Genomic DNA, 21,000 nt, shown 5'->3' with positions numbered 1-21,000 from the left:
CGCTCAGGGAATGCTGACCGGCAGCAAGCCTCTGCTGCTTTCAAATGCGAAATAACGAGGTGTAAGGACCAAATTTGTGGGAGCCTGACTACTGGGTTATATAGTTTTCATTCTCGCTCCTTCCCGTCTTGACTCTCCCTGATGGTCTAGTGGCTAGGATTCGGCGCTCTCACCGCCGTGGCCCGGGTTCGATTCCCGGTCAGGGAATTAGATCACATTGATGCTCTCCAATAACAATCTCCTGCAACTGTTTCCTTGTGCTTTTAGATCTCCATGACATCATTCCACACTTTGACACACTTCAGTTGGGCTGATAAGTACAAATTCTATATGAACTGAAGATGAATAAATACACCTCTCTCAATGTTGAAAGATGTATAGAAGGGGGGCCCGCTTTTGTTGCTCCCCATCACATTTTAAAGAACAACGTACAGTTGCCAATGTAGCAGCTGGTATAAAAACGGAGGATCCCAACTTGCATACAGACCCGGCTGATGGATTGACAGTTGTAATTCATTGACTAAACCTCCAAGTCATGGGAAATGATTTAGAAGACCTACTTGGACAATGCATTGGCTAGGAATTCAGGAGCGTTGGGAATGTCTGCATGCGTTATCTCCCTGGAGAAAGCCATTATCACTGGAACACTGGGAAGAAAGGGCCAAAAGGGAGGGATACGTAGCTGGCAGGATTCCAACCTGCGCGGGGAAACCCCAATGGATTTCGAGTCCATCGCCTTGACCACTCGGCCACAACTACTCAAAGACTCAAGCCGGGCTGCTTTCAAATGCGAAATAACGAGGTGTAACGACCAAACTTGTGGGAGCCTGACTACTGGGTTATATTGTTTTCATTCTCGTTCTTTCTTCTCTTGACTCTCCCTGATGGTCTAGTGGCTAGGATTCGGCGCTCTCACCGCCGCGGCCCGGGTTCGATTCCCGGTCAGGGAATTTGCTCATTTTGATGCTCTCCAATAACAATCTCCTGCAACTGTTTCCTCGTTCTTTTAGATTTCCTTGACATCATTCCTCACTTTGACACGCTTCAGTTGGGCTGATGAGTACAAATTCTATATGTGCTGAACATGAATAAATACACCTCTCTCCATTTTGAAACATGTGTGGAAGGGGGGCCACTTTTGTTGCTCTGTAATTCAATGGCTAAACCTCCAAGTCATGGGAAATGATTTAGACGGCCTACTTGGACAATGCATTGCCTAGGAATCCCACAGAGGGGTCGTGGGCTATGCAAGCAGCTCTGCACCCATATATACCCCCGACACTTTGAAGCTACGTCTTCAAATGTCAGCTCCTTCCAGAGACATTACTGCATTTACCGGCGTCCTCGTGGCTTGGAGTGTTTACATTTCTCCCACATCTGAATCCACAAAGCCATATTGTTATTGTTCATCCCCAAACTCTGCCATTTGACCCCATACTTTCAGACCATGCGCTACGTGAATGCCTGTGTGTAACACCTCCCCTTAGGAAGCAAATCCCACCTTCCACTTGAACAATGGGAAAAAAGGGTCAAAGTTAAGGCTTACGTAGTAACAGGATGTGAACCTGCGCTGGTAATCTCCAGTGCACGTCGAGTCTATGGGGTTGAGCACGGGGACCAAACTGCATCCAACGGGAACATAGGATGCTGTCCCGGAACAGTTGGACGTTGACATATGAAGCCTCTAAGTGGGGATGACGTCAAGCACCGTCAAAGACAGTCCACATGTGAACTCTTGGCCGAAAGAATGCGCCAAGTTTTTTACATGGCATCAGTCAAAAGAGACTGCGACATAAGGAGCAGGTCAACCGCTCGTTTGGATCACAACAGGAGCCAAAATTGTCATCAATCTATATTTACTTAGCTGTTGCACAGAAAACTCAAATAATACGAGATCAATAGTCACAGGCCTTGCTGCTAAAGTCCATCAGGAACATTATTTGTTTTTGCCGCTTAATTCAGCTCAGGTGCGTTGGAAATGTTTGCACGTGTTATCTCCCTGGAGAAACCCATTATCACTGGAACACTGGGAAGAAAGGGAGGCATACGTAGCTGACAGGATTCGAACCTGCGCAGGGAAACCCCAATGGATTTTGAGTCCATCGCATTGACCACTCGGCCACAACTACTCAAAGACTCAAGCCGGGCTGCTTTCCAATGCGAAATAACGAGGTGTAACGACCAAACTTGTGGGAGCCTGACTACTGGGTTATATTGTTTTCATTCTCGTTCTTTCTTCTCTTGACTCTCCCTGATGGTCTAGTGGCTAGGATTCGGCGCTCTCACCGCCGCGGCCCGGGTTCGATTCCCGGTCAGGGAATTTGCTCATTTTGATGCTCTCCAATAACAATCTGCTGCAACTGTTTCCTCGTTCTTTTAGATTTCCTTGACATCATTCCTCACTTTGACACGCTTCAGTTGGGCTGATGAGTACAAATTCTATATGTGCTGAACATGAATAAATACACATCTCTCCATTTTGAAACATGTGTGGAAGGGGGGCCACTTTTGTTGCTCTGTAATTCACTGGCTAAACCTCCAAGTCATGGGAAATGATTTAGACGGCGTACTTGGACAATGCATTGCCTAGGAATCCCACAGAGGGGTCGTGGGCTATGCAAGCAGCTCTGCACCCATATATACCCCCGACACTTTGAAGCTACGTCTTCAAATGTCAGCTCCTTCCAGAGACATTACTGCATATACCGGCGTCCTCGTGGCTTGGAGTGTTTACATTTCTCCCACATCTGAATCCACAAAGCCATATTGTTATTGTTCATCCCCAAACTCTGCCATTTGACCCCATACTTTCAGACCATGCGCTAGGTGAATGCCTGTGTGTAACACCTCCCCTTAGGAAGCAAATCCCACCTTCCACTTGAACAATGGGAAAAAAGGGTCAAAGTTAAGGCTTACGTAGTAACAGGATGTGAACCTGCGCTGGTGAACTCTTGGCCTCTAGAAAGCACGCGCCAAGTTTTTTACATGGCATCAGTCAAAAGAGACTGCGACATAAGGAGCAGGTCAACCGCTCGTTTGGATCACAACAGGAGCCAAAATTGTCATCAATCTATATTTACTTAGCTGTTGCACAGAAAACTCAAATAATACGAGATCAATAGTCACAGGCCTTGCTGCTAAAGTCCATCAGGAACATTATTTGTTTTTGCCGCTTAATTCAGCTCAGGTGCGTTGGAAATGTCTGCACGTGTTATCTCCCTGGAGAAACCCATTATCACTGGAACACTGGGAAGAAAGGGCCAAAAGGGAGGCGTACGTAGCTGACAGGATTCTAGCCTGCGCGGGGAAACCCCAATGGATTTCAAGTCCATCGCCTTGACCACTCGGTCACAACTACTCAAAGATTGGAGGTGGGCTGCTTTCCTGGGATGACTGAACTTTGACAGCGTAAATCACACATCGGCCACAATGTCAGGGAGCGTCTAGGAAGCTCCACATTAGAAATCTTGACCTAAACAGAGGGTAGACTTATTTACAGAACATGGGTCGAAACAAAAGGAGCTGTCAACCATTTTTTTTTCATTTACAGGAGGCGCAATAATTATTAGGAATTATTACTAAAGTTGCTGTTGCACTGAAAATGGAATTCAAATGAGATAACGGACTTGTTTTATAGAGAGGCCAATGAATTTGACAACAATATTTAACCTTTCAAAAGTGCAATCGTTGTATTATACATTTTGTGAATACCAAAGTTGGACCTGAGACCCCCTATACTGTAGCGGCTAGGAGTCTCGCTCAGGGAATGCTGACCGTGGGCTATGCAAGCAGCTCTGCATCCATATATACCCCCGACACTTTGAAGCTACGTCTTCAAATGTCAGCTCCTTCCAGAGACATTACTGCATTTACCGGCGTCCTCGTGGCTTGGAGTGTTTACATTTCTCCCACATCTGAATCCACAAAGCCATATTGTTATTGTTCATCCCCAAACTCTGCCATTTGACCCCATACTTTCAGACCATGCGCTACGTGAATGCCTGTGTGTAACACCTCCCCTTAGGAAGCAAATCCCACCTTCCACTTGAACAATGGGAAAAAAGGGTCAAAGTTAAGGCTTACGTAGTAACAGGATGTGAACCTGCGCCAGTGTTCCAGTGATAATGGGTTTCTCCAGGGAGATAACACGTGCAGACATTTCCAACGCACCTGAGCTGAATTAAGCGGCAAAAACAAATAATGTTCCAGATGGACTTTAGCAGCAAGGCCTGTGACTATTGATCTCGTATTATTTGAGTTTTCTGTGGAACAGCTAAGTAAATATAGATTGATGACAATTTTGGCTCCTGTTGTGATCCAAACGAGCGTTTGGATCACAACAATCCCCATCACATTTTAAAGAACAACGTACAGTTGCCAATGTAGCAGCTGGTATAAAAACGGAGGATCCCAACTTGCATACAGACCCGGCTGATGGATTGACAGTTTTGAGGGGTTTTGCTGCAACTGTTTCCTTGTGCTTTTAGATCTCCATCACATCATTCCACACTTTGACACATTTCAGTTGGGCTGATAAGTACAAATTCTATATGAACTGAAGATGAATAAATACACCTCTCTCAATGTTGAAAGATGTATAGAAGGGGGCCCGCTTTTGTTGCTCCCCATCACATTTTAAAGAACAACGTACAGTTGCCAATGTAGCAGCTGGTATAAAAACGGAGGATCCCAACTTGCATACAGACCCGGCTGATGGATTGACAGTTTTGAGGGGTTTTGCTGTAATTCATTGACTAAACCTCCAAGTCATGGGAAATGATTTAGAAGGCCTACTTGGACAATGCATTGGCTAGGAATTCAGGAGCGTTGGGAATGTCTGCATGCGTTATCTCCCTGGAGAAACCCATTATCACTGGAACACTGGGAAGAAAGGGCCAAAAGGGAGGGATACGTAGCTGGCAGGATTCCAACCTGCACGGGGAAACCCCAATGGATTTCGAGTCCATCGCCTTGACCACTCGGCCACAACTACTCAAAGACTCAAGCCGGGCTGCTTTCCAATGCGAAATAACGAGGTGTAACGACCAAACTTGTGGGAGCCTGACTACTGGGTTATATTGTTTTCATTCTCGTTCTTTCTCCTCTTGACTCTCCCTGATGGTCTAGTGGCTAGGATTCGGCGCTCTCACCGCCGCGGCCCGGGTTCGATTCCCGGTCAGGGAATTTGCTCATTTTGATGCCCTCCAATAACAATCTCCTGCAACTGTTTCCTCGTTCTTTTAGATTTCCTTGACATCATTCCTCACTTTGACACGCTTCAGTTGGGCTGATGAGTACAAATTCTATATGTGCTGAACATGAATAAATTCACCTCTCTCAATTTTGAAACATGTGTGGAAGGGGGGCCACTTTTGTTGCTCTGTAATTCACTGGCTAAACCTCCAAGTCATGGGAAATGATTTAGACGGCCTACTTGGACAATGCATTGCCTAGGAATCCCACAGAGGGGTCGTGGGCTATGCAAGCAGCTCTGCACCCATATATACCCCCGACACTTTGAAGGTACGTCTTCAAATGTCAGCTCCTTCCAGAGACATTACTGCATTTACCGGCGTCCTCGTGGCTTGGAGTGTTTACATTTCTCCCACATCTGAATCCACAAAGCCATATTGTTATTGTTCATCCCCAAACTCTGCCATTTGACCCCATACTTTCAGACCATGCGCTACGTGAATGCCTGTGTGTAACACCTCCCCTTAGGAAGCAAATCCCACCTTCCACTTGAACAATGGGAAAAAAGGGTCAAAGTTAAGGCTTACGTAGTAACAGGATGTGAACCTGCGCTGGTAATCTCCAGTGCACGTCGAGTCAATGGGGTTGAGCACGGGGACCAAACTGCATCCAACGGGAACATAGGATGCTGTCCCGGAACAGTTGGACGTTGACATATGAAGCCTCTAAGCGGGGATGACGTCAAGCACCGTCAAAGACAGTCCACATGTGAACTCTTGGCCGAAAGAATGCGCCAAGTTTTTTACATGGCATCAGTCAAAAGAGACTGCGACATAAGGAGCAGGTCAACCGCTCGTTTGGATCACAACAGGAGCCAAAATTGTCATCAATCTATATTTACTTAGCTGTTGCACAGAAAACTCAAATAATACGAGATCAATAGTCACAGACCTTGCTGCTAAAGTCCATCAGGAACATTATTTGTTTTTGCCGCTTAATTCAGCTCAGGTGCGTTGGAAATGTCTGCACGTGTTATCTCCCTGGAGAAACCCATTATCACTGGAACACTGGGAAGAAAGGGCCAAAAGGGAGGCGTACGTAGCTGACAGGATTCGAACCTGCGCGGGGAAACCCCAATGGATTTCAAGTCCATCGCCTTGACCACTCGGCCACAACTACTCAAAGATTGGAGGTGGGCTGCTTTCCTGGGATGACTGAACTTTGACAGCGTAAATCACACATCGGCCACAATGTCAGGGAGCGTCAAGGAAGCTCCACATTAGTGATTTGTTTTAAAGATCCGCCCTTCCTTTGCTCGCGCACCTGTTTAAGAACGATGTTCTCGTCAGGGAGAGTCGTGGAGAGCCTAAAGTTCCCCATCAGCATAGACATGACATTTTTTACCATTGTTCTACAACTCCAGTGTGTAAAAGTTTTATTCACTTTTGGTGTGTTATGTTGAGTAGGTCTATTGACATGCGTTTCTGTGACTGGAGGGTTGTATATTCTGCTAAACCGACGATGTCGGCCATTAGTTTATGCAAATTGAGTTATTGTCCAGGTAACTTACGATACGTAGTGTTAAACAAGAAAAGTACACAATCAGGAAACCGAGACGACGGCATCAACTTGTTCTTTGATTCGTTAAATATTCATGTGGATCTGCAAACCGACAGTGCTTTGATGTCAGCAGGATTGGACACGCTCCCGATCGACTCTCCTCCGGCTCTTGCTGAACACCATTCCGGCATATTTCCATAAGCTTCAGCTTTGCTTAAATTCTCCCTGTCCCGTCGTTGGAGTATTTTTGTCTCCGTCTCGTACGATGGGAGGTCATGAGCCACTAAGCTGAGTCTCCATGGACAGTGAGTGGCAGCTGTCTTTGGCCCAGGAATCTGTCTCTTTAAGGGTGATTTAGTTGTTTTAAGGGTAGTGTGATTTTTCCTTTATCCAAGCTCTGGGACCCTGAACTGTTGACTCTCGACTCCCTGGTGGTCTAGTGGCTAGGATTCGGCGCTTTCACCGCCGCGGCCCGGGTTCGATTCCCGGTCAGGGAACTTGCTTTTGACGCTGCCTGAAACGGGTAAAGACCAAGGAACGCTTCTTTGCCTTTTTTCAAAGGATCACCTCCACAGCCAAATTCCCTGGTCCTATTTGTTTTTCTAAACACATATTGGTAGTTTCAGCCTAGGTGGCTTAAATGAGAACTGTGTGCGTCTCGAAAGAACAAGGACTGAAGGACGTCACAGTATGAATGTGAAAAGCCAAATTTGAGCCACAGTATAAAAATAATATTCACTTTTGTGACCTCTTGTGTAACAGGCAATACCTTCCAGATCGTCTAGTGGCTAGGATTCGGCGCTTTCACCGCCGCGGCCCGGGTTCGATTCCCGGTCAGGGAACTTGCTTTTGACGCTGCCTGAAACGGGTAAAGACCCAGGAACGCTTCTTTGCCTTTTTTCAAAGGATCACCTCCACAGCCAAATTCCCTGGTCCTATTTGTCTGGATCCTGATCGTCTAGTGGCTAAGATCCGGCGCTCTCACACGCTGCGGCCCGGGTTTGGCGGCCCGGGTTTGACACCCCTCCTCAGGGAACGCTCTTCTCTTGCTGCCTTTTGCTAATGACGTCGCAGGAGGGTCATTTTAGATTGTGATGTTCACAAAAAAATCTCTTTGTTTTAAAGATCCGCCCTTCCTTTGCTCGCGCACCTGTTTAAGAACGATGTTCTCGTCAGGGAGAGTCGTGGAGAGCCTAAAGTTCCCCATCAGCATAGACATGACATTTTTTACCATTGTTCTACGACTCCAGTGTGTAAAAGTTGTATTCACTTTTGGTGTGTTATGTTGAGTAGGTCTATTGACATGCGTTTCTGTGACTGGAGGGTTGTATATTCTGCTAAACCGACGATGTCGGCCATTAGTTTATGCAAATTGAGTTATTGTCCAGGTAACTTACGATACGTAGTGTTAAACAAGAAAAGTACACAATCAGGAAACCGAGACGACGGCATCAACTTGTTCTTTGATTCGTTAAATATTCATGTGGATCTGCAAACCGACAGTGCTTTGATGTCAGCAGGATTGGACACGCTCCCGATCGACTCTCCTCCGGCTCTTGCTGAACACCATTCCGGCATATTTCCATAAGCTTCAGCTTTGCTTAAATTCTCCCTGTCCCGTCGTTGGAGTATTTTTGTCTCCGTCTCGCACGATGGGAGGTCATGAGCCACTAAGCTGAGTCTCCATGGACAGTGAGTGGCAGCTGTCTTTGGCCCAGGAATCTGTCTCTTTAAGGGTGATTTAGTTGTTTTAAGGGTAGTGTGATTTTTCCTTTTTCCAAGCTCTGGGACCCTGAACTGTTGACTCTCGACTCCCTGGTGGTCTAGTGGCTAGGATTTGGCGCTTTCACCGCCGCGGCCCGGGTTCGATTCCCGGTCAGGGAATTAGATCACATTGATGCTCTCCAATAACAATCTCCTGCAACTGTTTCCTTGTGCTTTTAGATCTCCATCACATCATTCCACACTTTGACACACTTCAGTTTGGCTGATAAGTACAAATTCTATATGAACTGAAGATGAATAAATACACCTCTCTCAATGTTGAAAGATGTATAGAAGGGGGCCCGCTTTTGTTGCTCCCCATCACATTTTAAAGAACAACGTACAGTTGCCAATGTAGCAGCTGGTATAAAAACGGAGGATCCCAACTTGCATACAGACCCGGCTGATGGATTGACAGTTTTGAGGGGTTTTGCTGTAATTCATTGACTAAACCTCCAAGTCATGGGAAATGATTTAGAAGGCCTACTTGGACAATGCATTGGCTAAGAATTCAGGAGCATTGGGAATGTCTGCATGCGTTATATCCCTGGAGAAACCCATTATCACTGGAACACTGGGAAGAAAGGGCCAAAAGGGAGGGATACGTAGCTGGCAGGATTCCAACATGCGCGGGGAAACCCCAATGGATTTCGAGTCCATCGCCTTGACCACTCGGCCACAACTACTCAAAGACTCAAGCCGGGCTGCTTTCCAATGCGAAATAACGAGGTGTAACGACCAAACTTGTGGGAGCCTGACTACTGGGTTATATTGTTTTCATTCTCGTTGTTTCTTCTCTTGACTCTCCCTGATGGTCTAGTGGCTAGGATTCGGCGCTCTCACCGCCGCGGCCCGGGTTCGATTCTCGGTCAGGGAATTAGATCACATTGATGCTCTCCAATAACAATCTCCTGCAACTGTTTCCTTGTGCTTTTAGATCTCCATCACATCATTCCACACTTTGACACATTTCAGTTGGGCTGATAAGTACAAATTCTATATGAACTGAAGATGAATAAATACACCTCTCTCAATGTTGAAAGATGTATAGAAGGGGGCCCGCTTTTGTTGCTCCCCATCACATTTTAAAGAACAACGTACAGTTGCCAATGTAGCAGCTGGTATAAAAACGGAGGATCCCAACTTGCATACAGACCCGGCTGATGGATTGACAGTTTTGAGGGGTTTTGCTGTAATTCATTGTCTAAACCTCCAAGTCATGGGAAATGATTTAGAAGGCCTACTTGGACAATGCATTGGCTAGGAATTCAGGAGCGTTGGGAATGTCTGCATGCGTTATCTCCCTGGAGAAACCCATTATCACTGGAACACTGGGAAGAAAGGGCCAAAAGGGAGGGATACGTAGCTGGCAGGATTCAAACCTGCGCGGGGAAACCCCAATGGATTTCGAGTCAATCGCCTTGACCACTCGGCCACAACTACTCAAAGACTCAAGCCGGGCTGCTTCCAATGCGAACTAACGAGGTGTAACGACCAAACTTGTGGGAGCCTGACTACTGGGTTATATTGTTTTCATTCTCGTTCTTTCTCCTCTTGACTCTCCCTGATGGTCTAGTGGCTAGGATTCGGCGCTCTCACCGCCGCGGCCAGGATTCGGTTCCCGGTCAGGGAAGTTGCTCATTTTGATGCTCTCCAAAAACAATCTCCTGCAACTGTTTCCTGGTTCTTTTAGATTTCCTTGACATCATTCCTCACTTTGACACGCTTCAGTTGGGCTGATGAGTACAAATTCTATATGTGCTGAACATGAATAAATACACCTCTCTCCATTTTGAAACATGTGTGGAAGGGGGGCCACTTTTGTTGCTCTGTAATTCACTGGCTAAACCTCCAAGTCATGGGAAATGATTTAGACGGCCTACTTGGACAATGCATTGCCTAGGAATCCCACAGAGGGGTCGTGGGCTATGCAAGCAGCTCTGCACCCATATATACCCCCGACACTTTGAAGCTACGTCTTCAAATGTCAGCTCCTTCCAGAGACATTACTGCATTTACCGGCGTCCTCGTGGCTTGGAGTGTTTACATTTCTCCCACATCTGAATCCACAAAGCCATATTGTTATTGTTCATCCCCAAACTCTGCCATTTGACCCCATACTTTCAGACCATGCGCTACGTGAATGCCTGTGTGTAACACCTCCCCTTAGGAAGCAAATCCCACCTTCCACTTGAACAATGGGAAAAAAGGGTCAAAGTTAAGGCTTACGTAGTAACAGGATGTGAACCTGCGCTGGTGAACTCTTGGCCTCTAGAAAGCACGCGCCAATTTTTTACATGGCATCAGTCAAAAGAGACTGCGACATAAGGAGCAGGTCAACCGCTCGTTTGGATCACAACAGGAGCCAAAATTGTCATCAATCTATATTTACTTAGCTGTTGCACAGAAAACTCAAATAATACGAGATCAATAGTCACAGGCCTTGCTGCTAAAGTCCATCAGGAACATTATTTGTTTTTGCCGCTTAATTCAGCTCAGGTGCGTTGGAAATATCTGCACGTGTTATCTCCCTGGAGAAACCCATTATCACTGGAACACTGGGAAGAAAGGGCCAAAAGGGAGGCATACGTAGCTGACAGGATTCGAACCTGCGCGGGGAAACCCCAATGGATTTCAAGTCCATCGCCTTGACCACTCGGCCACAACTACTCAAAGATTTGAGATGGGTTGCTTTCCTGGGATGACTGAACTTTGACAGCGCAAATCACACATCGGCCACAATGTCAGGGAGCGTCAAGGAAGCTCCACATTAGAAATCTTGACCTAAACAGAGGGTAGACTTATTTAGAGAACATGGGTCGAAACAAAAGGAGCTGTCAACCATTTTTTTTTCATTTACAGGAGGCGCAATAATTATTAGGAATTATTACTAAAGTTGCTGTTGCAGTGAAAATGGAATTCAAATGAGATAACGGACTTGTTTTATAGAGAGGCCAATGAATTTGACAACAATATTTAACCTTTCAAAAGTGCAATCGTTGTATTATACATTTTGTGAATACCAAAGTTGGACCTGAGACCCCCTATACTGTAGCGGCTAGGTGTCTCGCTCAGGGAATGCTGACCGGCAGCAAGCCTCTGCTGCTTTCAAATGCGAAATAACGAGGTGTAACGACCAAATTTGTGGGAGCCTGACTACTGGGTTATATAGTTTTCATTCTCGTTCTTTCTCCTCTTGACTCTCCCTGATGGTCTAGTGGCTAGGATTCGGCGCTCTCACCGCCGCGGCCAGGATTCGATTCCCGGTCAGGGAAGTTGCTCATTTTTTATGCTCTCCAATAACAATCTCCTGCAACTGTTTCCTCGTTCTTTTAGATTTCCTTGACATCATTCCTCACTTTGACACGCTTCAGTTGGGCTGATGAGTACAAATTCTATATGTGCTGAACATGAATAAATACACCTTTCTCCATTTTGAAACATGTGTGGAAGGGGGGCCACTTTTGTTGCTCTGTAATTCACTGGCTAAACCTCCAAGTCATGGGAAATGATTTAGACGGCCTACTTGGACAATGCATTGCCTAGGAATCTTACAGAGGGGTCGTGGGCTATGCAAGCAGCTCTGCACCCATATATACCCCAGACACTTTGAAGCTACGTCTTCAAATGTCAGCTCCTTCCAGAGACATTACTGCATTTACCGGCGTCCTCGTGGCTTGGAGTGTTTACATTTCTCCCACATCTGAATCCACAAAGCCATATTGTTATTGTTCATCCCCAAACTCTGCCATTTGACCCCATACTTTCAGACCATGCGCTACGTGAATGCCTGTGTGTAACACCTCCCCTTAGGAAGCAAATCCCACCTTCCACTTGAACAATGGGAAAAAAGGGTCAAAGTTAAGGCTTACGTAGTAACAGGATGTGAACCTGCGCTGGTAATCTCCAGTGCACGTCGAGTCTATGGGGTTGAGCACGGGGACCAAACTGCATCCAACGGGAACATAGGATGCTGTCCCGGAACAGTTGGACGTTGACATATGAAGCCTCTAAGCGGGGATGACGTCAAGCACCGTCAAAGACAGTCCACATGTGAACTCTTGGCCGAAAGAATGCGCCAAGTTTTTTACATGGCATCAGTCAAAAGAGACTGCGACATAAGGAGCAGGTCAACCGCTCGTTTGGATCACAACAGGAGCCAAAATTGTCATCAATCTATATTTACTTAGCTGTTGCACAGAAAACTCAAATAATACGAGATCAATAGTCACAGACCTTGCTGCTAAAGTCCATCAGGAACATTATTTGTTTTTGCCGCTTAATTCAGCTCAGGTGCGTTGGAAATGTCTGCACGTGTTATCTCCTTGGAGAAACCCATTATCACTGGAACACTGGGAAGAAAGGGCCAAAAGGGAGGCGTACGTAGCTGACAGGATTCGAACCTGCGCGGGGAAACCCCAATGGATTTCAAGTCCATCGCCTTGACCACTCGGCCACAACTACTCAAAGATTGGAGGTGGGCTGCTTTCCTGGGATGACTGAACTTTGACAGCGTAAATCACACATCGGCCACAATGTCAGGGAGCGTCAAGGAAGCTCCACATTAGAAATCTTGACCTAAACAGAGGGTAGACTTATTTACAGAACATGGGTCGAAACAAAAGGAGCTGTCAACCATTTTTTTTTTCATTTACAGGAGGCGCAATAATTATTAGGAATTATTACTAAAGTTGCTGTTGCACTGAAAATGGAATTCAAATGAGATAACAGACTTGTTTTATAGAGAGGCCAATGAATTTGACAACAATATTTAACCTTTCAAAAGTGCAATCGTTGTATTATACATTTTGTGAATACCAAAGTTGGACCTGAGACCCCCTATACTGTAGCGGCCAGGAGTCTCGCTCAGGGAATGGTGACCGGCAGCAAGCCTCTGCTGCTTTCCAATGCGAAATAACGAGGTGTAACGACCAAATTTGTGGGAGCCTGACTACTGGGTTATATAGTTTTCATTCTCGCTCCTTCCCGTCTTGACTCTCCCTGATGGTCTAGTGGCTAGGATTCGGCGCTCTCACCGCCGCGGCCCGGGTTCGATTCCCGGTCAGGGAATTAGATCACATTGATGCTCTCCAATAACAATCTCCTGCAACTGTTTCCTTGTGCTTTTAGATCTCCATCACATCATTCCACACTTTGACACACTTCAGATGGGCTGATAAGTACAAATTCTATATGAACTGAAGATGAATAAATACACCTCTCTCAATGTTGAAAGATGTATAGAAGGGGGCCTGCTTTTGTTGCTCCCCATCACATTTTAAAGAACAACGTACAGTTGCCAATGTAGCAGCTGGTATAAAAACGGAGGATCCCAACTTGCATACAGACCCGGCTGATGGATTGACAGTTTTGAGGGGTTTTGCTGTAATTCATTGACTAAACCTCCAAGTCATGGGAAATGATTTAGAAGGCCTACTTGGACAATGCATTGGCTAGGAATTCAGGAGCGTTGGGAATGTCTGCATGCGTTATCTCCCTGGAGAAACCCATTATCACTGGAACACTGGGAAGAAAAGGCCAAAAGGGAGGGATACGTAGCTGGCAGGATTCGAGCCTGCGCGGGGAAACCCCAATGGATTTCGAGTCCATCGCCTTGACCACTCGGCCACAACTACTCAAAGACTCAAGCCGGGCTGCTTTCCAATGTGAACTAACGAGGTGTAACGACCAAATTTGTGGGAGCCTGACTACTGGGTTATATTGTTTTCATTCTCGTTCTTTCTCCTCTTGACTCTCCCTGATGGTCTAGTGGCTAGGATTCGGCGCTCTCACCGCCGCGGCCCGGGTTCGATTCCCGGTCAGGGAATTTGCTCATTTTGATGCCCTCCAATAACAATCTCCTGCAACTGTTTCCTCGTTCTTTTAGATTTCCTTGACATCATTCCTCACTTTGACACGCTTCAGTTGGGCTGATGAGTACAAATTCTATATGTGCTGAACATGAATAAATACACCTCTCTCCATTTTGAAACATGTGTGGAAGGGCGGCCACTTTTGTTGCTCTGTAATTCACTGGCTAAACCCCCAAGTCATGGGAAATGATTTAGACGGCCTACAAGCAGCTCTGCACCCATATATACCCCCGACACTTTGAAGGTACGTCTTCAAATGTCAGCTCCTTCCAGAGACATTACTGCATTTACCGGCGTCCTCGTGGCTTGGAGTGTTTACATTTCTCCCACATCTGAATCCACAAAGCCATATTGTTATTGTTCATCCCCAAACTCTGCCATTTGACCCCATACTTTCAGACCATGCGCTACGTGAATGCCTGTGTGTAACACCTCCCCTTAGGAAGCAAATCCCACCTTCCACTTGAACAATGGGAAAAAAGGGTCAAAGTTAAGGCTTACGTAGTAACAGGATGTGAACCTGCGCTGGTAATCTCCAGTGCACGTCGAGTCTATGGGGTTGAGCACGGGGACCAAACTGCATCCAACGGGAACATAGGATGCTGTCCCGGAACAGTTGGACGTTGACATATGAAGCCTCTAAGTGGGGATGACGTCAAGCACCGTCAAAGACAGTCCACATGTGAACTCTTGGCCGAAAGAATGCGCCAAGTTTTTTACATGGCATCAGTCAAAAGAGACTGCGACATAAGGAGCAGGTCAACCGCTCGTTTGGATCACAACAGGAGCCAAAATTGTCATCAATCTATATTTACTTAGCTGTTGCACAGAAAACTCAAATAATACGAGATCAATAGTCACAGGCCTTGCTGCTAAAGTCCATCAGGAACATTATTTGTTTTTGCCGCTTAATTCAGCTCAGGTGCGTTGGAAATGTTTGCACGTGTTATCTCCCTGGAGAAACCCATTATCACTGGAACACTGGGAAGAAAGGGAGGCATACGTAGCTGACAGGATTCGAACCTGCGCAGGGAAACCCCAATGGATTTTGAGTCCATCGCATTGACCACTCGGCCACAACTACTCAAAGACTCAAGCCGGGCTGCTTTCCAATGCGAAATAACGAGGTGTAACGACCAAACTTGTGGGAGCCTGACTACTGGGTTATATTGTTTTCATTCTCGTTCTTTCTTCTCTTGACTCTCCCTGATGGTCTAGTGGCTAGGATTCGGCGCTCTCACCGCCGCGGCCCGGGTTCGATTCCCGGTCAGGGAATTTGCTCATTTTGATGCTCTCCAATAACAATCTGCTGCAACTGTTTCCTCGTTCTTTTAGATTTCCTTGACATCATTCCTCACTTTGACACGCTTCAGTTGGGCTGATGAGTACAAATTCTATATGTGCTGAACATGAATAAATACACATCTCTCCATTTTGAAACATGTGTGGAAGGGGGGCCACTTTTGTTGCTCTGTAATTCACTGGCTAAACCTCCAAGTCATGGGAAATGATTTAGACGGCGTACTTGGACAATGCATTGCCTAGGAATCCCACAGAGGGGTCGTGGGCTATGCAAGCAGCTCTGCACCCATATATACCCCCGACACTTTGAAGCTACGTCTTCAAATGTCAGCTCCTTCCAGAGACATTACTGCATATACCGGCGTCCTCGTGGCTTGGAGTGTTTACATTTCTCCCACATCTGAATCCACAAAGCCATATTGTTATTGTTCATCCCCAAACTCTGCCATTTGACCCCATACTTTCAGACCATGCGCTAGGTGAATGCCTGTGTGTAACACCTCCCCTTAGGAAGCAAATCCCACCTTCCACTTGAACAATGGGAAAAAAGGGTCAAAGTTAAGGCTTACGTAGTAACAGGATGTGAACCTGCGCTGGTGAACTCTTGGCCTCTAGAAAGCACGCGCCAAGTTTTTTACATGGCATCAGTCAAAAGAGACTGCGACATAAGGAGCAGGTCAACCGCTCGTTTGGATCACAACAGGAGCCAAAATTGTCATCAATCTATATTTACTTAGCTGTTGCACAGAAAACTCAAATAATACGAGATCAATAGTCACAGGCCTTGCTGCTAAAGTCCATCAGGAACATTATTTGTTTTTGCCGCTTAATTCAGCTCAGGTGCGTTGGAAATGTCTGCACGTGTTATCTCCCTGGAGAAACCCATTATCACTGGAACACTGGGAAGAAAGGGCCAAAAGGGAGGCGTACGTAGCTGACAGGATTCTAGCCTGCGCGGGGAAACCCCAATGGATTTCAAGTCCATCGCCTTGACCACTCGGTCACAACTACTCAAAGATTGGAGGTGGGCTGCTTTCCTGGGATGACTGAACTTTGACAGCGTAAATCACACATCGGCCACAATGTCAGGGAGCGTCTAGGAAGCTCCACATTAGAAATCTTGACCTAAACAGAGGGTAGACTTATTTACAGAACATGGGTCGAAACAAAAGGAGCTGTCAACCATTTTTTTTTCATTTACAGGAGGCGCAATAATTATTAGGAATTATTACTAAAGTTGCTGTTGCACTGAAAATGGAATTCAAATGAGATAACGGACTTGTTTTATAGAGAGGCCAATGAATTTGACAACAATATTTAACCTTTCAAAAGTGCAATCGTTGTATTATACATTTTGTGAATACCAAAGTTGGACCTGAGACCCCCTATACTGTAGCGGCTAGGAGTCTCGCTCAGGGAATGCTGACCGTGGGCTATGCAAGCAGCTCTGCACCCATATATACCCCCGACACTTTGAAGCTACGTCTTCAAATGTCAGCTCCTTCCAGAGACATTACTGCATTTACCGGCGTCCTCGTGGCTTGGAGTGTTTACATTTCTCCCACATCTGAATCCACAAAGCCATATTGTTATTGTTCATCCCCAAACTCTGCCATTTGACCCCATACTTTCAGACCATGCGCTACGTGAATGCCTGTGTGTAACACCTCCCCTTAGGAAGCAAATCCCACCTTCCACTTGAACAATGGGAAAAAAGGGTCAAAGTTAAGGCTTACGTAGTAACAGGATGTGAACCTGCGCCAGTGTTCCAGTGATAATGGGTTTCTCCAGGGAGATAACACGTGCAGACATTTCCAACGCACCTGACCTGAATTAAGCGGCAAAAACAAATAATGTTCCAGATGGACTTTAGCAGCAAGGCCTGTGACTATTGATCTCGTATTATTTGAGTTTTCTGTGCAACAGCTAAGTAAATATAGATTGATGACAATTTTGGCTCCTGTTGTGATCCAAACGAGCGTTTGGATCACAACAATCCCCATCACATTTTAAAGAACAACGTACAGTTGACAATGTAGCAGCTGGTATAAAAACGGAGGATCCCAACTTGCATACAGACCCGGCTGATGGATTGACAGTTTTGAGGGGTTTGGCTGCAACTGTTTCCTTGTGCTTTTAGATCTCCATCACATCATTCCACACTTTGACACATTTCAGTTGGGCTGATAAGTACAAATTCTATATGAACTGAAGATGAATAAATACACCTCTCTCAATGTTGAAAGATGTATAGAAGGGGGCCCGCTTTTGTTGCTCCCCATCACATTTTAAAGAACAACGTACAGTTGCCAATGTAGCAGCTGGTATAAAAACGGAGGATCCCAACTTGCATACAGACCCGGCTGATGGATTGACAGTTTTGAGGGGTTTTGCTGTAATTCATTGACTAAACCTCCAAGTCATGGGAAATGATTTAGAAGGCCTACTTGGACAATGCATTGGCTAGGAATTCAGGAGCGTTGGGAATGTCTGCATGCGTTATCTCCCTGGAGAAACCCATTATCACTGGAACACTGGGAAGAAAGGGCCAAAAGGGAGGGATACGTAGCTGGCAGGATTCCAACCTGCACGGGGAAACCCCAATGGATTTCGAGTCCATCGCCTTGACCACTCGGCCACAACTACTCAAAGACTCAAGCCGGGCTGCTTTCCAATGCGAAATAACGAGGTGTAACGACCAAACTTGTGGGAGCCTGACTACTGGGTTATATTGTTTTCATTCTCGTTCTTTCTCCTCTTGACTCTCCCTGATGGTCTAGTGGCTAGGATTCGGCGCTCTCACCGCCGCGGCCCGGGTTCGATTCCCGGTCAGGGAATTTGCTCATTTTGATGCCCTCCAATAACAATCTCCTGCAACTGTTTCCTCGTTCTTTTAGATTTCCTTGACATCATTCCTCACTTTGACACGCTTCAGTTGGGCTGATGAGTACAAATTCTATATGTACTGAACATGAATAAATTCACCTCTCTCAATTTTGAAACATGTGTGGAAGGGGGGCCACTTTTGTTGCTCTGTAATTCACTGGCTAAACCTCCAAGTCATGGGAAATGATTTAGACGGCCTACTTGGACAATGCATTGCCTAGGAATCCCACAGAGGGGTCGTGGGCTATGCAAGCAGCTCTGCACCCATATATACCCCCGACACTTTGAAGGTACGTCTTCAAATGTCAGCTCCTTCCAGAGACATTACTGCATTTACCGGCGTCCTCGTGGCTTGGAGTGTTTACATTTCTCCCACATCTGAATCCACAAAGCCATATTGTTATTGTTCATCCCCAAACTCTGCCATTTGACCCCATACTTTCAGACCATGCGCTACGTGAATGCCTGTGTGTAACACCTCCCCTTAGGAAGCAAATCCCACCTTCCACTTGAACAATGGGAAAAAAGGGTCAAAGTTAAGGCTTACGTAGTAACAGGATGTGAACCTGCGCTGGTAATCTCCAGTGCACGTCGAGTCTATGGGGTTGAGCACGGGGACCAAACTGCATCCAACGGGAACATAGGATGCTGTCCCGGAACAGTTGGACGTTGACATATGAAGCCTCTAAGCGGGGATGACGTCAAGCACCGTCAAAGACAGTCCACATGTGAACTCTTGGCCGAAAGAATGCGCCAAGTTTTTTACATGGCATCAGTCAAAAGAGACTGCGACATAAGGAGCAGGTCAACCGCTCGTTTGGATCACAACAGGAGCCAAAATTGTCATCAATCTATATTTACTTAGCTGTTGCACAGAAAACTCAAATAATACGAGATCAATAGTCACAGACCTTGCTGCTAAAGTCCATCAGGAACATTATTTGTTTTTGCCGCTTAATTCAGCTCAGGTGCGTTGGAAATGTCTGCACGTGTTATCTCCCTGGAGAAACCCATTATCACTGGAACACTGGGAAGAAAGGGCCAAAAGGGAGGCGTACGTAGCTGACAGGATTCGAACCTGCGCGGGGAAACCCCAATGGATTTCAAGTCCATCGCCTTGACCACTCGGCCACAACTACTCAAAGATTGGAGGTGGGCTGCTTTCCTGGGATGACTGAACTTTGACAGCGTAAATCACACATCGGCCACAATGTCAGGGAGCGTCAAGGAAGCTCCACATTAGTGATTTGTTTTAAAGATCCGCCCTTCCTTTGCTCGCGCACCTGTTTAAGAACGATGTTCTCGTCAGGGGGAGTCGTGGAGAGCCTAAAGTTCCCCATCAGCATAGACATGACATTTTTTACCATTGTTCTACGACTCCAGTGTGTAAAAGTTTTATTCACTTTTGGCGTGTTATGTTGAGTAGGTCTATTGACATGCGTTTCTGTGACTGGAGGGTTGTATTCTGCCAAACCGACGATGTCGGCCATTAGTTTATGCAAATTGAGTTATTGTCCAGGTAACTTACGATACGTAGTGTTAAACAAGAAAAGTACACAATCAGGAAACAGAGACGACGCCATCAACTTGTTCTTTGATTCGTTAAATATTCATGTGGATCTGCAAACCGACAGTGCTTTGATGTCAGCAGGATGGGACACGCTCCCGATCGACTCTCCTCCGGCTCTTGCTGAACACCATTCCGGCATATTTCCATAAGCTTCAGCTTTGCTTAAATTCTCCCTGTCCCGTCGTTGGAGTATTTTGTCTCCGTCTCGTACGATGGGAGGTCATGAGCCACTAAGCTGAGTCTCCATGGACAGTGAGTGGCAGCTGTCTTTGGCCCAGGAATCTGTCTCTTTAAGGGTGATTTAGTTGTTTTAAGGGTAGTGTGATTTTTCCTTTTTCCAAGCTCTGGGACCCTGAACTGTTGACTCTCGACTCCCTGGTGGTCTAGTGGCTAGGATTCGGCGCTTTCACCGCCGCGGCCGGGGTTCGATTCCCGGTCAGGGATCTTGCTTTTGACGCTGCCTGAAACGGGTAAAGACCCAGGAACGCTTCTTTGCCTTTTTTCAAAGGATCACCTCCACAGCCAAATTCCCTGGTCCTATTTGTTTTTCTAAACACATATTGGTAGTTTCAGCCTAGGTGGCTAAAATGAGAACTGTGTGCGTCTCGAAAGAACAAGGACTGAAGGACGTCACAGTATAAATGTGAAAAGCCAAATTTGAGCAGCGGTATAAAAATAATATTCACTTTTGTGACCTCTTGTGTAACAGGCAATACCTTCCGGATCGTCTAGTGGCTAGGATTCGGCGCTCTCACACGCCGCGGCCCGGGTTTGGCGGCCCGGGTTTGGCGGCCCGGGTTTGGCGGCCCGGGTTTGGCGGCCCGGGTTTGGCGGCCCGGGTTTGGCGGCCCG

The 21,000-nt window shown here is 46.3% G+C and overlaps 26 non-coding genes across 26 annotated transcripts; 12 read left to right on the top strand and 14 right to left on the bottom strand.

The window, feature by feature from the left end:
• Window positions 1-135: 135 nt before the first annotated feature.
• Window positions 136-207, top strand: trnae-cuc (transfer RNA glutamic acid (anticodon CUC)). Its single transcript has one exon. It is a non-coding gene; the product is annotated as a tRNA-Glu (tRNA).
• Window positions 208-677: 470 nt separating this feature from the next.
• On the bottom strand, window positions 678-759 carry trnas-cga (transfer RNA serine (anticodon CGA)). The gene has a single exon. It is a non-coding gene; the product is annotated as a tRNA-Ser (tRNA).
• Window positions 760-878: 119 nt separating this feature from the next.
• On the top strand, window positions 879-950 carry trnae-cuc (transfer RNA glutamic acid (anticodon CUC)). Its single transcript has one exon. It is a non-coding gene; the product is annotated as a tRNA-Glu (tRNA).
• Window positions 951-2,047: 1,097 nt separating this feature from the next.
• trnal-caa (transfer RNA leucine (anticodon CAA)) lies at window positions 2,048-2,129 on the bottom strand. Its single transcript has one exon. It is a non-coding gene; the product is annotated as a tRNA-Leu (tRNA).
• Window positions 2,130-2,248: 119 nt separating this feature from the next.
• trnae-cuc (transfer RNA glutamic acid (anticodon CUC)) lies at window positions 2,249-2,320 on the top strand. Its single transcript has one exon. It is a non-coding gene; the product is annotated as a tRNA-Glu (tRNA).
• Window positions 2,321-3,276: 956 nt separating this feature from the next.
• On the bottom strand, window positions 3,277-3,358 carry trnas-uga (transfer RNA serine (anticodon UGA)). Its single transcript has one exon. It is a non-coding gene; the product is annotated as a tRNA-Ser (tRNA).
• Window positions 3,359-4,911: 1,553 nt separating this feature from the next.
• Window positions 4,912-4,993, bottom strand: trnas-cga (transfer RNA serine (anticodon CGA)). Its single transcript has one exon. It is a non-coding gene; the product is annotated as a tRNA-Ser (tRNA).
• Window positions 4,994-5,112: 119 nt separating this feature from the next.
• On the top strand, window positions 5,113-5,184 carry trnae-cuc (transfer RNA glutamic acid (anticodon CUC)). The gene has a single exon. It is a non-coding gene; the product is annotated as a tRNA-Glu (tRNA).
• Window positions 5,185-6,290: 1,106 nt separating this feature from the next.
• Window positions 6,291-6,372, bottom strand: trnas-uga (transfer RNA serine (anticodon UGA)). The gene has a single exon. It is a non-coding gene; the product is annotated as a tRNA-Ser (tRNA).
• An 806-nt stretch (window positions 6,373-7,178) lies between these two features.
• On the top strand, window positions 7,179-7,250 carry trnae-uuc (transfer RNA glutamic acid (anticodon UUC)). The gene has a single exon. It is a non-coding gene; the product is annotated as a tRNA-Glu (tRNA).
• A 1,315-nt stretch (window positions 7,251-8,565) lies between these two features.
• Window positions 8,566-8,637, top strand: trnae-uuc (transfer RNA glutamic acid (anticodon UUC)). The gene has a single exon. It is a non-coding gene; the product is annotated as a tRNA-Glu (tRNA).
• Window positions 8,638-9,121: 484 nt separating this feature from the next.
• Window positions 9,122-9,203, bottom strand: trnas-cga (transfer RNA serine (anticodon CGA)). The gene has a single exon. It is a non-coding gene; the product is annotated as a tRNA-Ser (tRNA).
• A 119-nt stretch (window positions 9,204-9,322) lies between these two features.
• trnae-cuc (transfer RNA glutamic acid (anticodon CUC)) lies at window positions 9,323-9,394 on the top strand. The gene has a single exon. It is a non-coding gene; the product is annotated as a tRNA-Glu (tRNA).
• A 484-nt stretch (window positions 9,395-9,878) lies between these two features.
• trnas-cga (transfer RNA serine (anticodon CGA)) lies at window positions 9,879-9,960 on the bottom strand. The gene has a single exon. It is a non-coding gene; the product is annotated as a tRNA-Ser (tRNA).
• A 1,145-nt stretch (window positions 9,961-11,105) lies between these two features.
• On the bottom strand, window positions 11,106-11,187 carry trnas-uga (transfer RNA serine (anticodon UGA)). The gene has a single exon. It is a non-coding gene; the product is annotated as a tRNA-Ser (tRNA).
• A 1,712-nt stretch (window positions 11,188-12,899) lies between these two features.
• trnas-uga (transfer RNA serine (anticodon UGA)) lies at window positions 12,900-12,981 on the bottom strand. Its single transcript has one exon. It is a non-coding gene; the product is annotated as a tRNA-Ser (tRNA).
• A 534-nt stretch (window positions 12,982-13,515) lies between these two features.
• On the top strand, window positions 13,516-13,587 carry trnae-cuc (transfer RNA glutamic acid (anticodon CUC)). The gene has a single exon. It is a non-coding gene; the product is annotated as a tRNA-Glu (tRNA).
• Window positions 13,588-14,071: 484 nt separating this feature from the next.
• Window positions 14,072-14,153, bottom strand: trnas-cga (transfer RNA serine (anticodon CGA)). The gene has a single exon. It is a non-coding gene; the product is annotated as a tRNA-Ser (tRNA).
• Window positions 14,154-14,272: 119 nt separating this feature from the next.
• On the top strand, window positions 14,273-14,344 carry trnae-cuc (transfer RNA glutamic acid (anticodon CUC)). The gene has a single exon. It is a non-coding gene; the product is annotated as a tRNA-Glu (tRNA).
• Window positions 14,345-15,392: 1,048 nt separating this feature from the next.
• On the bottom strand, window positions 15,393-15,474 carry trnal-caa (transfer RNA leucine (anticodon CAA)). The gene has a single exon. It is a non-coding gene; the product is annotated as a tRNA-Leu (tRNA).
• Window positions 15,475-15,593: 119 nt separating this feature from the next.
• Window positions 15,594-15,665, top strand: trnae-cuc (transfer RNA glutamic acid (anticodon CUC)). Its single transcript has one exon. It is a non-coding gene; the product is annotated as a tRNA-Glu (tRNA).
• Window positions 15,666-16,621: 956 nt separating this feature from the next.
• Window positions 16,622-16,703, bottom strand: trnas-uga (transfer RNA serine (anticodon UGA)). The gene has a single exon. It is a non-coding gene; the product is annotated as a tRNA-Ser (tRNA).
• Window positions 16,704-18,256: 1,553 nt separating this feature from the next.
• trnas-cga (transfer RNA serine (anticodon CGA)) lies at window positions 18,257-18,338 on the bottom strand. The gene has a single exon. It is a non-coding gene; the product is annotated as a tRNA-Ser (tRNA).
• A 119-nt stretch (window positions 18,339-18,457) lies between these two features.
• trnae-cuc (transfer RNA glutamic acid (anticodon CUC)) lies at window positions 18,458-18,529 on the top strand. The gene has a single exon. It is a non-coding gene; the product is annotated as a tRNA-Glu (tRNA).
• Window positions 18,530-19,635: 1,106 nt separating this feature from the next.
• Window positions 19,636-19,717, bottom strand: trnas-uga (transfer RNA serine (anticodon UGA)). The gene has a single exon. It is a non-coding gene; the product is annotated as a tRNA-Ser (tRNA).
• An 803-nt stretch (window positions 19,718-20,520) lies between these two features.
• trnae-uuc (transfer RNA glutamic acid (anticodon UUC)) lies at window positions 20,521-20,592 on the top strand. Its single transcript has one exon. It is a non-coding gene; the product is annotated as a tRNA-Glu (tRNA).
• Window positions 20,593-21,000: the final 408 nt, after the last annotated feature.

Source organism: Channa argus, unplaced genomic scaffold (assembly GCF_033026475.1).
Source record: "Channa argus isolate prfri unplaced genomic scaffold, Channa argus male v1.0 Contig212, whole genome shotgun sequence".
Classification (NCBI taxonomy): Eukaryota; Metazoa; Chordata; class Actinopteri; order Anabantiformes; family Channidae; genus Channa; species Channa argus.
The sequence above is the reverse complement of the archived record's forward strand: the minus strand, read 5'-3'. Positions and strand labels throughout refer to the sequence as shown.